The sequence below is a fragment of the Stenella coeruleoalba genome, assembly GCF_951394435.1.
Source record: "Stenella coeruleoalba genome assembly, chromosome: 14".
In the NCBI taxonomy this organism is placed as follows: domain Eukaryota; kingdom Metazoa; phylum Chordata; class Mammalia; order Artiodactyla; family Delphinidae; genus Stenella; species Stenella coeruleoalba.
In genome coordinates this window covers 14,348,499-14,361,841 of record NC_137160.1, presented here as the reverse complement: position 1 = coordinate 14,361,841, position 13,343 = coordinate 14,348,499, and the positions used below count along the sequence as shown (strand labels likewise).

Here is a 13,343-nt window from a genome sequence, read left to right as displayed (position 1 = left end):
TGGACCTATAGTGAAGTCATACAGAGTGAAGTAAGTCAGAAAGAGAAAAACAAATACTGTACGCTAATGCATATATATGGAATGTAAAAAAAAAAAAAAAAAAAGGTTCTCATGAACCTACTTGCAGGGCAGGAATAAAGAGGTAGACATTGAAAATGGACTTGAGGACATGGGGTGGGAGGGCAAAGCTGGGGCGAAGTGAGAGTAACATCGACATATATACATTACCAAATGTGAAATAGTTGGCTGGTGGGAAGCAGCAGCGTAGCACAGGGAGATTGGCTTGGTGCTTTGCAGTGACCTAGAGGGGTACGATAGGGAGGATGGGTGGGAGGCTCAAGAGGGAGGGGATAGGGAGACATGTGTATGCATATGGCTGATTCGCTTTTTTGTGCAACAGAAGCTAACACAGTATTGTGAAGCAATTATACTCCAATAAAGATCTATTAAAAAAAAAAAAAAAGAATGACACAGCCCGAAGACATGATATAAACTGATTAGAACCAAATGGGTCCAAGATGGCAGACAAGTCGACTTCCACTAGACCTTGAGCCTCAGTAGACACTCACTGTAACACATCAGCAAGCTAAATAACATGCCCACAGGCACCAGGACAGTTCCAAGACTGACCATAAGGATTAAAACGTGGGTGGTGGCCCAATTCTGGAAAATCCCCGCCCCTTCCTGAAATAGCTGGAATACTCCTCCCACTCATTAGCCTATGAAATTACCCACCCCTATAAAAACTGACAACCCCATACCCTGGTGCCTTTTCTCCCCTTCTGAGGTGGCCCACACTCTGTCTGTGGAGTGTGTTTCTCTCTAAATAAATCCATTTCTTACCTATCAAAAAAAAAATTACAGAAACACATGTATAACTCTTTTATTAATAATAGTGGGTCATCTTTAATGTATGCTTACTATGTGCCAGATGGTGTTAAACAATTTTTGTGGGTTATCTAATTTAATCCTCATAAGAACCCTATGTAGTTCTATTTATGCCCACTTTACAGATGAGGAAATGTAGGCACAAAATTAAATAACTTGCTCAAGGTCACGGGCAAGTAGCCAAGCCAAGGTTCAAATTCAAACAGTGAGACTTCAGGAGCAGCCACCACGTTCCACTGCTTTCACTTTCTTAATGCTCTTCAATGAAAGAAAAATATGTAATTAGTGGCTATTAATTTTTTCAGATACAGCACTAATCCTCTCATTTAAATCATGTACAATTTTGCCTTTAGTAGGTTATCAATAAGCACTTTTAGACCTGTTTCTTGCAATTATTTGTTGCATAAGGACTTCAGAATAATGTCAAGAATAACAAATAGTTTTTACTTACAAAGGGGCTGGCAAGTTGAGTTTCCTTCATCTGTAAAACCTCTCCACATAAAATTAGTCATCCTATTTTATACCTTATTTTTAGGCTGCTTTATGTTCTCTTAACATTTGGTGCAGCTGAATATCAAAAATCACAGCAATTCTATGTCTGGGGAGTTACTTACCAGAGGCTCATATTCAAATATTAATTTATAGTCCATGCTAATTTTAGGAATTGGTGCTTTTTTAAATAACATACACCTTGCCCAGCTTTTAAAGGATTTGTTATGAATCAGGAGTGATCATTATGCATATGTGTCATGCTGAGTGTCCATGTGAGTTGAACAGTGAATATATTTTAAACATTTTTTTCTGCCATTTACTCTCTTCTTCGAAAAAGCATCAAAACTAAATGATAGGCCAAACCCATATGTTGCTAAAACACAGAAATCCCCACTCAGTTACTGAAAATTTACATTTTTTTATATGAAGATACAATGTTTAATATTATTACTACTATCATTTTTGAATTATTAACTCATCTCACATGACACTTGCAATACAAATAACAATAACGAAAGTAAAAAAGAAATCAAACACGTTCTTCCAAAAGACATGCCACTTGAAAGTGAACTATAAAAATGAAAAATTTTAAATGATTGTTTTGTTTCAGCAAGGCACAATTTGGGTGTCTCGGACAGGGTTATAAACACACACTATGATTTTTGTGCATTCATGCAGTGTTTCACAATGGGAGATGTTAGCGGCCCTTCTAGGAGTACTATCTGAGGGACTGCACAGAAAGCTTAATTTAAAACCATCAGCCTCTTCACTGTACCCGGAATGACATAATCAAAGGACATACACTCTGCCTTCACACCACTAAAGCTGTCACGAATATTATATTCAGGCCAAGATTTGGTATTTTATAACAAAACACATTTCTGTAGTTGAATCTAGGACATGACACAAACCATAACTCATGTAGTCTGGGGCATCATGTACCCTAATATTTAATAATAAATCCAAAATAGTAAGCATGCTGGTTATCCTTCTGTATTAGTTTTCTATTAATGCTATGACAAATTACCACAAGTTTAGGGACTTAAAACAGCACCAATTTATTATCTTACGGTTCTGGAGGTCAGAAGTCTCGTGTGTCACTGGGATAAAAACCAAGGTGTCAGCAGAGCTGTGTTCTCTGCAGGATCTCAGGGAAAATGTTTCCTTGCCTTTCTCAGCTTCTGGAGTCTACTCCCACTCCTTTGCTCTTGGCCCCTTCCACCATCTTCAAAGCCAGCAATGGCCAGTAGAGTCTCTCATATCACATTACTCTGCCTCTGCCTCTTCCGTCTCCCTTTTCTACTTTTAAGGTCACTTGTGATTACATTGAGCCCATTTGGATAACCCAGGATAATCCCCCTGTTAGAATGTCAGCTGTTTAGCACACTGAATTTCCCTTGCCATGTAACCTAACATAGTCACAGGTTCTGGGGATGAGCGCTTGGACATCTTTGAGAGACCATTATTCTGTCCATCACACCTTCTAAAGAATTAAAAGGAAACCTTGATAAAATGTCCTGAAGTTCACATCAGAAGTTTTTTCAGACCTCAGAGAGGAGACATATTCTAGGCATGAGGCTTTCCAGCTGTGCCAACCATCAGGTCCACCAAATTTTTGCATCTTCTCAGACATTTCTATAATCAGAAGTCATCTTCAACCCCAGACATGCTCTTTTTTCCAATGCCAATTAATAAGGGACACAGGAGAATTTTTGTAGTTTGCCTACCAAAATCCAGCACTAGCCAGGATCAATATTTTGCAATTCCTCATTTTCTCTGATGCCCCACATCAACTGTTTTTTATTCCATTCAGCAAACGATTATCTAATGCCAACAAAATGCCTGGCACTGTGCTAGGTGCTGAAATATAAATACAAAGAGAAAAAACGCAAACCATACTCTTGAGGAGCTCACTGTGTGTATATTGCATATGCATATATGCATGCATGTGTGTACGTGTATATGCAAGTGTGCCTATTTGCGTGCATGTGTATATGTGGTGTGTGCTTACGTGTGCATGTGCGTGTGTGAGAGAGAGAGAGAGTATTGTTGAGTGAGACTGGAGCATCCAGGACAGGCAGAAAAAAACATTATTTCAATGTACTGTTGACACACACACTATGATTCTTTTCTATCTCTACTTCCCTTTTCCGGTCCTGCTGCCACATGCCTGGTCCAGGCCATTATCACATTTTGCTTCAGCTACTGTGAGTCTCCCGGCTGGTCCCCATCCTCCCACCTCCAAAACATTCCACACTCAAATATAAACACAGCTGTAGCTGCGTCACTCCCTGGCTCAAAAGTGATACCTTCTTCATTGTCTATGGAAAAAGATACACATTTCTCCACATGCTATCCAAGGCCCTCCGGGCTCCACCTGCCTTTCTCATTTTATGTCCTTTTAATGTCATGCGTACTTGGGCTGATTGCAATCACAGCAGTCCCTCAAAATCGTCCTGTGCTTTCCCAGGCCTCTCTCTACCTCTGACCATTGAAGGCCCCTCTACCCTTTCCCCATATCCAAATAATATCCATTCTTCAGAACCTAGACCAACCATCACTCCTTCCATGGAACATTCTTCTGTCCCTTCTCCACTGAAAATAATCTCTCTACCTGGGGCTCCAACAGCATTTCATTTTTTATTCTTTAATAAAAACTGTTCATTTCTGCCTTAGATCTTTCACTTTGCTAAATATCAAGGCCCCTCTCCCAGATTATAACTTCCTTGAGAGGAGCCACTGGTTTTATGTCTCTTTGAAACATCTACAATAACTGGCGCAGCACCTTGTCCATAGCAAGGACACTGTACGCAAGTTTGTCAGATTCCACGGAATGGATCAGCAGCGTGATCTTCCAGAATGCTGTCACAAGCACTGCATGTTTTATGGCTAGTTCTCCTTGGAGGTGATGGTCGGTGGGTGCATTTTTCTCTATTATATTCACAAACACGGTGAGACAGACAGGAACTGACAGACATCCACAATGAGGGAACCAATTTCTTCTGAGAATGACTAAAAGTCACTGATTAACCCACAAGTTCGAAGGCCAGAATGAATGTGTATGTTACACAGAAACAAAAGTAAGGTTACACGGAACCTCAAATGGCCTTGTAAGTCGATCTAGAAGCATCACCTGATTTTTACATCAATGTTACAGAAAATAAAGAACGTACAGAACATATAGAATTAACAGGAATTCCTGATTTTGTGAATGTGCATGTGTGTCCAAAACAACTGTTTCATAATAAATATTTATGGTAAGACAGGCTATGAAGCCACCCAAGTGTTTTTAGTTGCCATTGTCATCAGTTCTACTACATAATTATCATCTCAAATCCAAAAATATCTTGAATGGATAATACTGAATAATCTAGATCATGAAATTCCATTAGAAGGGTATTAGCTGACTCAAGAGACTAATTATAACGAGGTATTGAGCTGCTTATCCACTCATCTCAATTGTAAAACCATAAACCACGCCGTACGGGCAGTGGCTGCCAATCAGGGACATGTGGAATAGTGAAAATAGCATCGAACAAGGATCAGGCGCCCCAGCTCTGTCATTAACTCTGTGACCTTGGGAGCCCTTAATAGAGATCATCCCATAGGAGAAAAGCAGATCCCTTCCTTAGAAAAATACAGCTACACTAGCGGCTGATGCTGCCCATTCATAGAAAACACTCTTAAAACTGCAGAAAGACTGCACACACACACACATTCACTCACCTTTCCCAGACTAATACCTTCCTGCTTAATGGGCCAGTTTAGTACTACCATTAACCAGATGATTATAATCTGAGCAAGTGTTATCCATCCATGTCCTAAATAACAGTAGCTGACAAAATTATCAAACTGCTTTCTCACCCATGGAGTTTATCAGACAGAGGTCAAGGCTAAAATTACTGTATTTATTTCTGAGTCTACCTTTTAATAATAATAATAAAATCATTACATGTTGTTTTTAAATTTCCAAATCACCTGCCAATTATTTCATTTAATCCTAATAGCCCAGCAAAGTCAATGGGACACATGTCTGAAAGCAAGCAGAACTGCTGTTCATGGGCTTTCTGAGCACCTCCAACTAAGCTAAATTTGGGGATACAAAAATGATGAAGACAAGGTTTCTGACTTCAGGGTGCTTTTGGTTAGTGGTAGAGACAAGACATTGTGTTCTAATTATTTCCTTATGCATCTTAGAAGTCCTAAGGGAGCACAAAGGAGGGGATTGTATTTCTACTGGAAAAAAGTGTGTGTGTGTATGTGTGTGCGCACAGCGGCAGAGGAGGGAGGGAGTTGGACAGAGAGAGATGTCAAAGACGGCTTCACTGAGAAGGTGACTTTGTCACTGGACTAACGTCCCTGTTCTATCTGTTCCTAGGAGAAGCTCTAAGTGTTACTGAATCTCTGTGTGCTTGAGATTCCTTCATCGATTAAATATAGATAACAGTGCTGAATTCATAGGGTTACCAGGAGGATGGACTGATATAGTATACGGGAGAGCAATGTGTAAATATCAAAGCACCCAATATATACGGTATTATTATTTCCACCTGGCGGAGGCACCAACTAGGTCCACTCCAAAGTGAATGGCTGGTCCAAGGTTGCTCCACCCCCTCTACCCAGTGCCAGTGTCCCACTTCGGACTTTGGAGGTCCTTCCCTGACACTGCCTGCTGCAACTCTGAAGCACATATAGAAAGCACTCATCCTGATGGCCCTAAAATCATATTAACATATTCATATAAGTAAACATTCCAACAGCTGAAGACTCTTCTGTGAATTTTTGCCTCTAAATCCTAAGGGGATACTCTCCATAAAAGAAGGATCCAACAGAGCCTTATAAGGGAGGAATCGTGATAAGGAAAATCTTAAATATTTAATACAGGGAAAAAACAGTATATACTTTTTTTAACAAAGGGTTTTAAACTACCCAAAGTTTCAGAGAATAAAATACAGCAGATCCTCAACTGTTTTAAGTGATTTAGCTGTGAACTTCAATAGAAAATATTTGAATAGAAATGTGCCTTGCATTTAACAGATACTCAACAACTGTTGACTTCAGAGATTTAACCTGATCATTCTTACCCCTAAATTTGTAATAATAAAAAATTTCCCCTCATATAACATCTATAAATCTTGTTTTAAGCCAATCTATTATAGTCCAACTTTCAGTTCTTCAAAGGTAAAATTTTATTTAAATCTAATAAAGTCTCATCCATATATATAATTATTCCTCTCTTATTAATAATGTCTGGAAAATCTTAAGTAAAAAAATGTATATTTATTGTACACTATGTACCAGACAATGTGTTGAGAGATGGAAACAGACATTCATGGGAATTTCACAAATAACAGCATTTACTGAATGTATCCATCTGTATTAGTCAGGGATCCCCAGAGAAACAGAACCAGCAGGAGACAGATAATAAGGAATGGACTCATGCAGTTATGGAGGCTGGCAAGTCCAAAATCTGCAGAGCTGATGTCCCAGCTCTAAGCCCGTCAGGCAGGAGAATTCTCCTACTCAGGGGAGGGTCAACCATTTTGTTCTATTCAGGCCTTCAATTGATTGGATGAGGCCCACCCACACTGGGGAGGGCAGTCTGCTTTACTTAGTCAACCAATTTAAATTTAATCTCATCCAAAAATATCCTCACAGAAACACCCAGTATAATGTTTGACCAGATATTCTAGCACCTTGTGGCCCAATCAAGTTGGCATGTAAAAATAACCATACCATCCAAAAAAACCCTCTTTTTTCCCCTCTAAATTTGGTAAGAAATTAATCACCAAGGACAAGTCACTTCAACAAAACATCAATTGACTGGTTCTCTTTTTAGGTAAGGAGGCAGTAGAGGCTTCTGGTGACTTGAGGGCTCAAGCATATTAATTAGGCTGCTTTGGGTCAGAATTTGTCTCCACCACTTATGACCTATGTGACTTGGACACACGATTTACCTTTCTGAGCCTCACCTTCCTCATCTATTAAAATGATGGCTTCCCTGGTGGCACAGTGGTTAAGAATCCGCCTGCCAATGCAGGGGACACAGGTTCAAGCCCTGGTGTGGGAAGATCCCACATGCCGGGGTGCAACTAAGCCCGTGCGCCACAACTACTGAGCCCGTGTGCCTAGAGCTGGTGCTTCACAACAAGAGAAGCCACCGCAATGAGAAGCCCGCGCACCGCAACGAAGAGTAGCCCTGCTCGCCACAACTAGAGAAAGTCCGCGCGCAGCAACAAAGACCCAACGCTGCCAAAATAGACAGATAAGTAAATTTATAAAAAAAAATTTATAAAGTTTTTTTTTTTTTTTTCTGCAGGCACCTCCAGCGCTAGTTCTCTCCCGGACAGAAGGACAGACAGACAATGCGGCCCGCACCGTCGGCCCGCATCATTAGCACCTTGGACACGGCACCAGGCCCAACCCAGTCCCTGGTACCCTCCCGGGAGAATTCTGGTCCGGCCTCAGATCAGCACCTCAGACAGCTCCCGCCCAACCCGCCCCTCCCCCCTCCCTCCGGAACAACCAAATAAATTAAAAGGAGTGGGGGTGGAGGGGGAAACAAAAACACCTAGGGATAAGGAAGAGGGGTGCCCCTCCCTCAGAGTAAGAAGAGTTTTCTGTCTCCTCCCACAAAATGGGGAAATAGTAGTGTATATTGAATAGAGTAGTTGGAAAGATTAAATGAGGTGACTTGGCGAATGCATGTCACACACTAAGTAACTGGAAAACATTAGCTGCTCTAACATTAATAATTACTGTTATTACTGAGAGCTCCAATTCTAGGCCTTACTATTAAAATATGGCACAATTGCCTTAGCCAGGATATTTCTTTCTATTGGCATATGTGGGAATTCTATCAGTTACTCATACACACAGTTTTATCCATTGTTTATATACATAGATCATTTACTAACAATCAACTCAATCAAAATAACTTTCTGTATTTAGAAAATCGGTGATGGGCGGGGGGAGGAAATATTAAAACACCCGAAGATTATAGAGAGATTCGGATGCAGAACTGGGCAAAGATTCCCCCTCTCCCACTGGCTAAACCCAAGCTGTAATCAATAACTGTGAAGGCCCTGGCATTCCAGGGTAGGAGGCAGGACAAGAGAGAGCGTGTTCCTCCTGTCCACCTTGTCTGCTTGACCCCAGACAGAGAAGCTTGGACTGTAGTTGGGAACTGCCTTCTAGAACTGCCCTGCCATGGTTACTGTGTGATTTGAGAGGCTCTCTTCATCCAAGTGTGGTCTCAGCTTCCTCCTCTGAAACTTCTGACCTTTAGGTACTTCTGCCCCATTCCTACTTCACCCAAAGGCTTAAAACTATGGTTTTGCTATGAGGACAAAGGAGGGCAATCTGAACATTTGGAGAAAGTCCTAAAAGTAGATAATTGAGGTTTTCCTCTCCCTCTGCCAGCTCTCCCCACTCCTACTGAACAGTATTAGAGTACTCAGCATCCTCAAGGTCAAAGTTAAACCCAGGTTGATATTCATCTCCTTTCCAACCCGGCTTGCCCATCTTTTACTGTTCACATCAACTGCCTCTTCCAGAATTCATAATCTATGCAGAATAAGTCATTTCAAGTTCAGGGGGAGTTTGGGGGGTAGAAGCGCCCCGTACACCTGCTTACCCATTTCCTTTCCCCTCTCTCTCTCTTAACATTTCCTTACTCTCTCAGCCAATAGAGGAGTTTAAACATGTAAATGCGGTTCTAAACTGCGTTTAAAGAATTAACCCATTTTGCCCCTCACTGGTCTAAACCACAGGGTGCCAAGCAGACGCTAATTGCTTTCTTCTGGTGGGGTTCCAGACAGCTCCTAGGAAGGAAGGAGCACACATTCCTGGCACCAATTGGCCAATTCAATTTACTTCAACGGCATTAGCCTCTGTCAGAATATTCATGAGCAGGGGAATGAGGACCCGCGGCACAGGCAGGCGGCAGCCACTCGGGCTAAGGAAGGCGCGAGGGAGGGGAAGCGGACCGCGCGCCGTGCTCTGGGGACGGTGACCGCGACGAGCGGCTCTTCTCCTCGGCCGGGCGGAGCGCAGGGGACCGCGGAAGGGCGGGGCAGTGCATCGGCGGGGTTGGCGCGCCTGGCATCGCAGCTCAACTCCTGGCGACCGCGCGGAGACTTTGAGAAAGATCCGAAGGCAGAAAAGCTGTGACACTTTTGACGGAGGGGGTAGGGGGGTGGGGGGGCGGGGGCAGCGCCGAGAGCGGGGACGAAGGGACCCAGCGGGACACGGCTGCCTGCTGGGGGAGGCAGCGATGTGAGCCGGACGTCTGCCCCGGAGGAGTCTGGACCGAACGTCCCCGGAGAGTCGCGGGCCTGCCAGGTAAAGGGGAGAGCTCGGGTGGGGCCCCGTGCGTTTGTCCCTGGGCTCCGAGCGCAGGGCTGCGCAAGGCGCCGGAGCCCGTTCCCCCGGGGAGCCACCCCGGGCGCCGCGCGCGGTCCGGCTCCGCGCCGCTCTCTGCCCGCAACTACCCGCCGCCGCGGCCACCTTGCGAGCGGGTCTGAGTTGGACTTGCTCGTACTCTGGGGGGAAGGGGATGTGAAGGAGCTTCCTGGGCTGGGGAGCCGTTCTCTGAAAGCTAGAGCGCAGTGGAGCAGCCTGAGGGCGCGGCGCGCGAGCAGCCGCAGCTGAGCGCCCGGGTGACGGGGACCGGAGACCCAGGAGCGCGGCTCTCTAGGGCTCTTGACCCAGCCTTCGCCCTCGCTTGCCCCGGGGCGGCTGCGCCTCTCTCCAGCAGCGGGTGGGAGAGGGCTGGCCGCGTCCCCGGCTCCAGGATGCGCGCCGGGGACGGGGACCAGAGACCTAGGCTCCAGGGAGGATCGGGCGCCCGCGGGTCTGGTCCCAGTCCGCACCCACGCCCGAGTTCGTCCGTGGGAGGAGAACGTGGTGGTGACTCCTCGCGTCCCCGCCACCTGCCGGACATCGCCAACTCCTCGGATTTCCTGTCTCCGGGCCCTGACACTCCCAGGGAAAGCTCTGAATTGCGCGCGAGTTGTTTGGGCTTTGCTCCTTGTAGTTGCTGTGGAGGGAGAGCCGGGGGTGAGGGGGCGGCGAGGGGTCAGATGGGGTGAAAGTTGCAGATTTGTAGAGGAAACGCTCTCGCGGAGCTGCAACGTGCCCTTAGCAACAGGGAGAGACTGTGGGCTGGACTTACGCCGAAGCAAAAGCCTCTGCCTGGCTATCCACCTCGCGGCGGGGGGTGGGGGGGTGGGGGGTGGAAGCTGGAACCTGGAGGGCAGCCCGGAGGCAGCGCCAGAGCTGTTTTTTTTCTGCTAAGACCAGGCAGAGAGTCAAAGGGCTAGCAGCAGAGCGTTGGGGGGTTGGTCGCCTAGTAGATTCGGAGTGTGCCGCGCCATTATTATTGCCCTTATTATTACTATCATTAATGCTGTTGTTACTGGCACGAATACCAGGAAGGATTTTTTTCTTCTGATTGTTATAGGTCGCCTGGAAACTAAGTCTGCCCCTCCCCCCCCAAAATGTCCCTTGACCCCACTCTAATCTCTGATGCTCCTCTCCACCAAGGAAAATTACTCCTCAGAGCTGTGGCGGAGCCAGGGACCCAGCTAAGGAATTGGATCTACCTGAGAACAACAGAAACAAAAAGTCGCAACTTCACAATGTGCTTGCACCAACGCTAAAGATGAATGTTATATTTCTATGGGCTCACCTTCCTCAGCCTCATCTGGCTCCGGAACGGTGGAGGTATTGCCAGTCTCGAACCTATACTTGACCCAGCTTTTTCTTTTCATGTATTTATACAATTTGGAAATTCATTTTTCTCTTGTCGTGACCCTCGCAATCCCACTGGGCATGTTACCTGGCAGGGGCAGACTCCAGTTCCCAACACCCGAGGCAGCCACAAGGGCACCTGCGGTCACCTCCTCTTGGCTTGGCCCTGGTCAGAGCTGCTCCAGGGTGCAGGCTTGGCCAGCTGATGACGCAGAAAACAGGGCAAGAGTGTGGGAGAACAGTGTGTCAGAGTTAAGCCAAGTACAGGAGATGAGGTCAAGCCTCCTTGCTGGCCACATCCCTTCCTGCCAGAGAAAAGAGAGAGACAAATGAAGAGCAAATGGGAAGTAGTTTAAATTGGAACCAAGCTCTCAGAGTCTACTTTCGGCTGTTGCCATTGACTTTGGTATGACCTTTTCTTGCCAGTGCTTCTGATTTTCCCTATTTGCCAATGCACGAGCAGCCGTGCCTTTCTAATAGGACAGTTGTGGGGGTGAGATGATTTAATTGTGTATCCCAAAAATGCTTTGAGCATCCTGGGAAAGGACAGTCTATAAAATATTCAATTTTAATGTTTTGTGGAAAGTTTGCTAAACTGCAGGTTACGGAGATACATTTTTAGCATGTGTGCCATGTGGCAGTGTAAAATTAAAATAGAAAAGGAAAGTACAAACATAAAAATGACAGCATTCTTGACTTTCTTGTGCATACTTGTAGAAAAATTATCTTTCATTTGCGGAAAGTTGCCCGGGAATTTAATCAGTGTTTATACTACTGAAACGCCCCCTTCTACCTTTCTCCCCAGTAAAATTTTATGACCCAGTTCTCACAGGAAAGGCAATGGGAATGTAGTAAGTGCTGGGGGCTGAGAGGCAGGATGGAAGGGTTGTTAGGGGAACCATCACATAGGATTTGGAGACTGGAATGGGAAGAAAGATGCTATCATCCTTGCAGAGCAGGGAAATGTTCTGGAAAAAAACAGTTGAGCAGTATAGGGCAATAGACCCAGCACCGGCTGTTGTCTGCCCTCTATTTCAGGACTAGAACTTGATCAGATGTTCCAAAGAGGGCTAACCAAGGTGTTTTGCCCTCCTCCCTTTGGTAAAGGTATTGCCTTGCTCTTATCTTTTGATGGCTGTTAACTTCTCTCTCCCTGCCTGTACAGTGCAATAGTTTCCCTTGCCTTTTCAAAAAGATTCAGATGTACTCTCTTAGTCCCTTATATATTTGTAAATATTCCCCAAGGTCTGAAGCTTCTCAGAGACGTGCAGCTGTTAGCAAATTTAAGTACATAGCTGGAAGTAATCAAGAGAGCCACTGAAAAGTGGGTATGTTTTCCCCTGGTGGAGAAGTTATTGAATGCCTTTTGAGCTAGAAAATTAGCAGTTTAGAAAAGCAGGAGGGATTTCCTTGACTTCCCTCTACTCATAAACCAGCAGTTGTATTTTTCTTTCCCTCATAGTAGTGAGCACTGTTTGGTTAAGCATTTTCTACAGTTTGGGACTTAAAATGGGGTTCTGCCTGATGGTGTTCTATGGAGAGAGGAAAAATGTAAAGAGATACGGAAGGAAGAGCTGCAGTAGCTAGAACATAAATCAGCCAGAATATATGGGGGGATGATGAGAATAGGTCTTTTCAACCTTAAAAAAATGTCCACTTTGGAAGAAAAAGAAGTCTGATTATTGGCAACCAAGGCTGAAACCAAGGCAGCTGATGCCGAGAGGAGCCAAAGGGCAGTTCTTCTTAGTTTAGAAACAGCAAGACAGCCTCTGCCAAAGATTGCTGTAAACACAGAATAAAGATTTCATTGTGGGCTGGTGTGACCAGAATAATTAGACAGTTAATTGTTCATTCTGATCTGGTTGTGTTGTAATCAGTAGGACAGAGCAGCGAAAATAAGAGCAAGGGAGAAATGGAAAAGTAACACATCACTTTTATCTTCACTTGTTTTACTCTGATGGTATTTAGGAAAATCCTGATTCGTTTTATTATTTTTTTTAAGTATATTCATATCCACAGAACACTGAGAACACTGGCGATCTAAGATCCCTTGCTGCCATTTTTCCCACTCCAGGTTCTACTCTGGTTATGGACAAAATTTCTCATCTTCTAAAATCAGCATGGGAAACTACAGTGGGAATGAGTGCATTAGGTAACTCCAGTGTTAATTAATAGATTTATTACGTGCAAACCTTAGTGTCAGCTCAATC

General features: G+C 44.5%; 1 long non-coding RNA gene across 1 annotated transcript in view; it reads right to left on the bottom strand.

The window, feature by feature from the left end:
* Positions 1–11,227: 11,227 nt before the first annotated feature.
* The window catches only part of LOC307197324, a 202,818-nt gene continuing 200,702 nt past the window's right edge, over positions 11,228–13,343 (bottom strand). Inside the window, exon 4 of the long non-coding RNA XR_013831367.1 lies at positions 11,228–11,438. This is a non-coding gene — a long non-coding RNA (uncharacterized lncRNA). The remainder of the gene's footprint in view (positions 11,439–13,343) is intronic.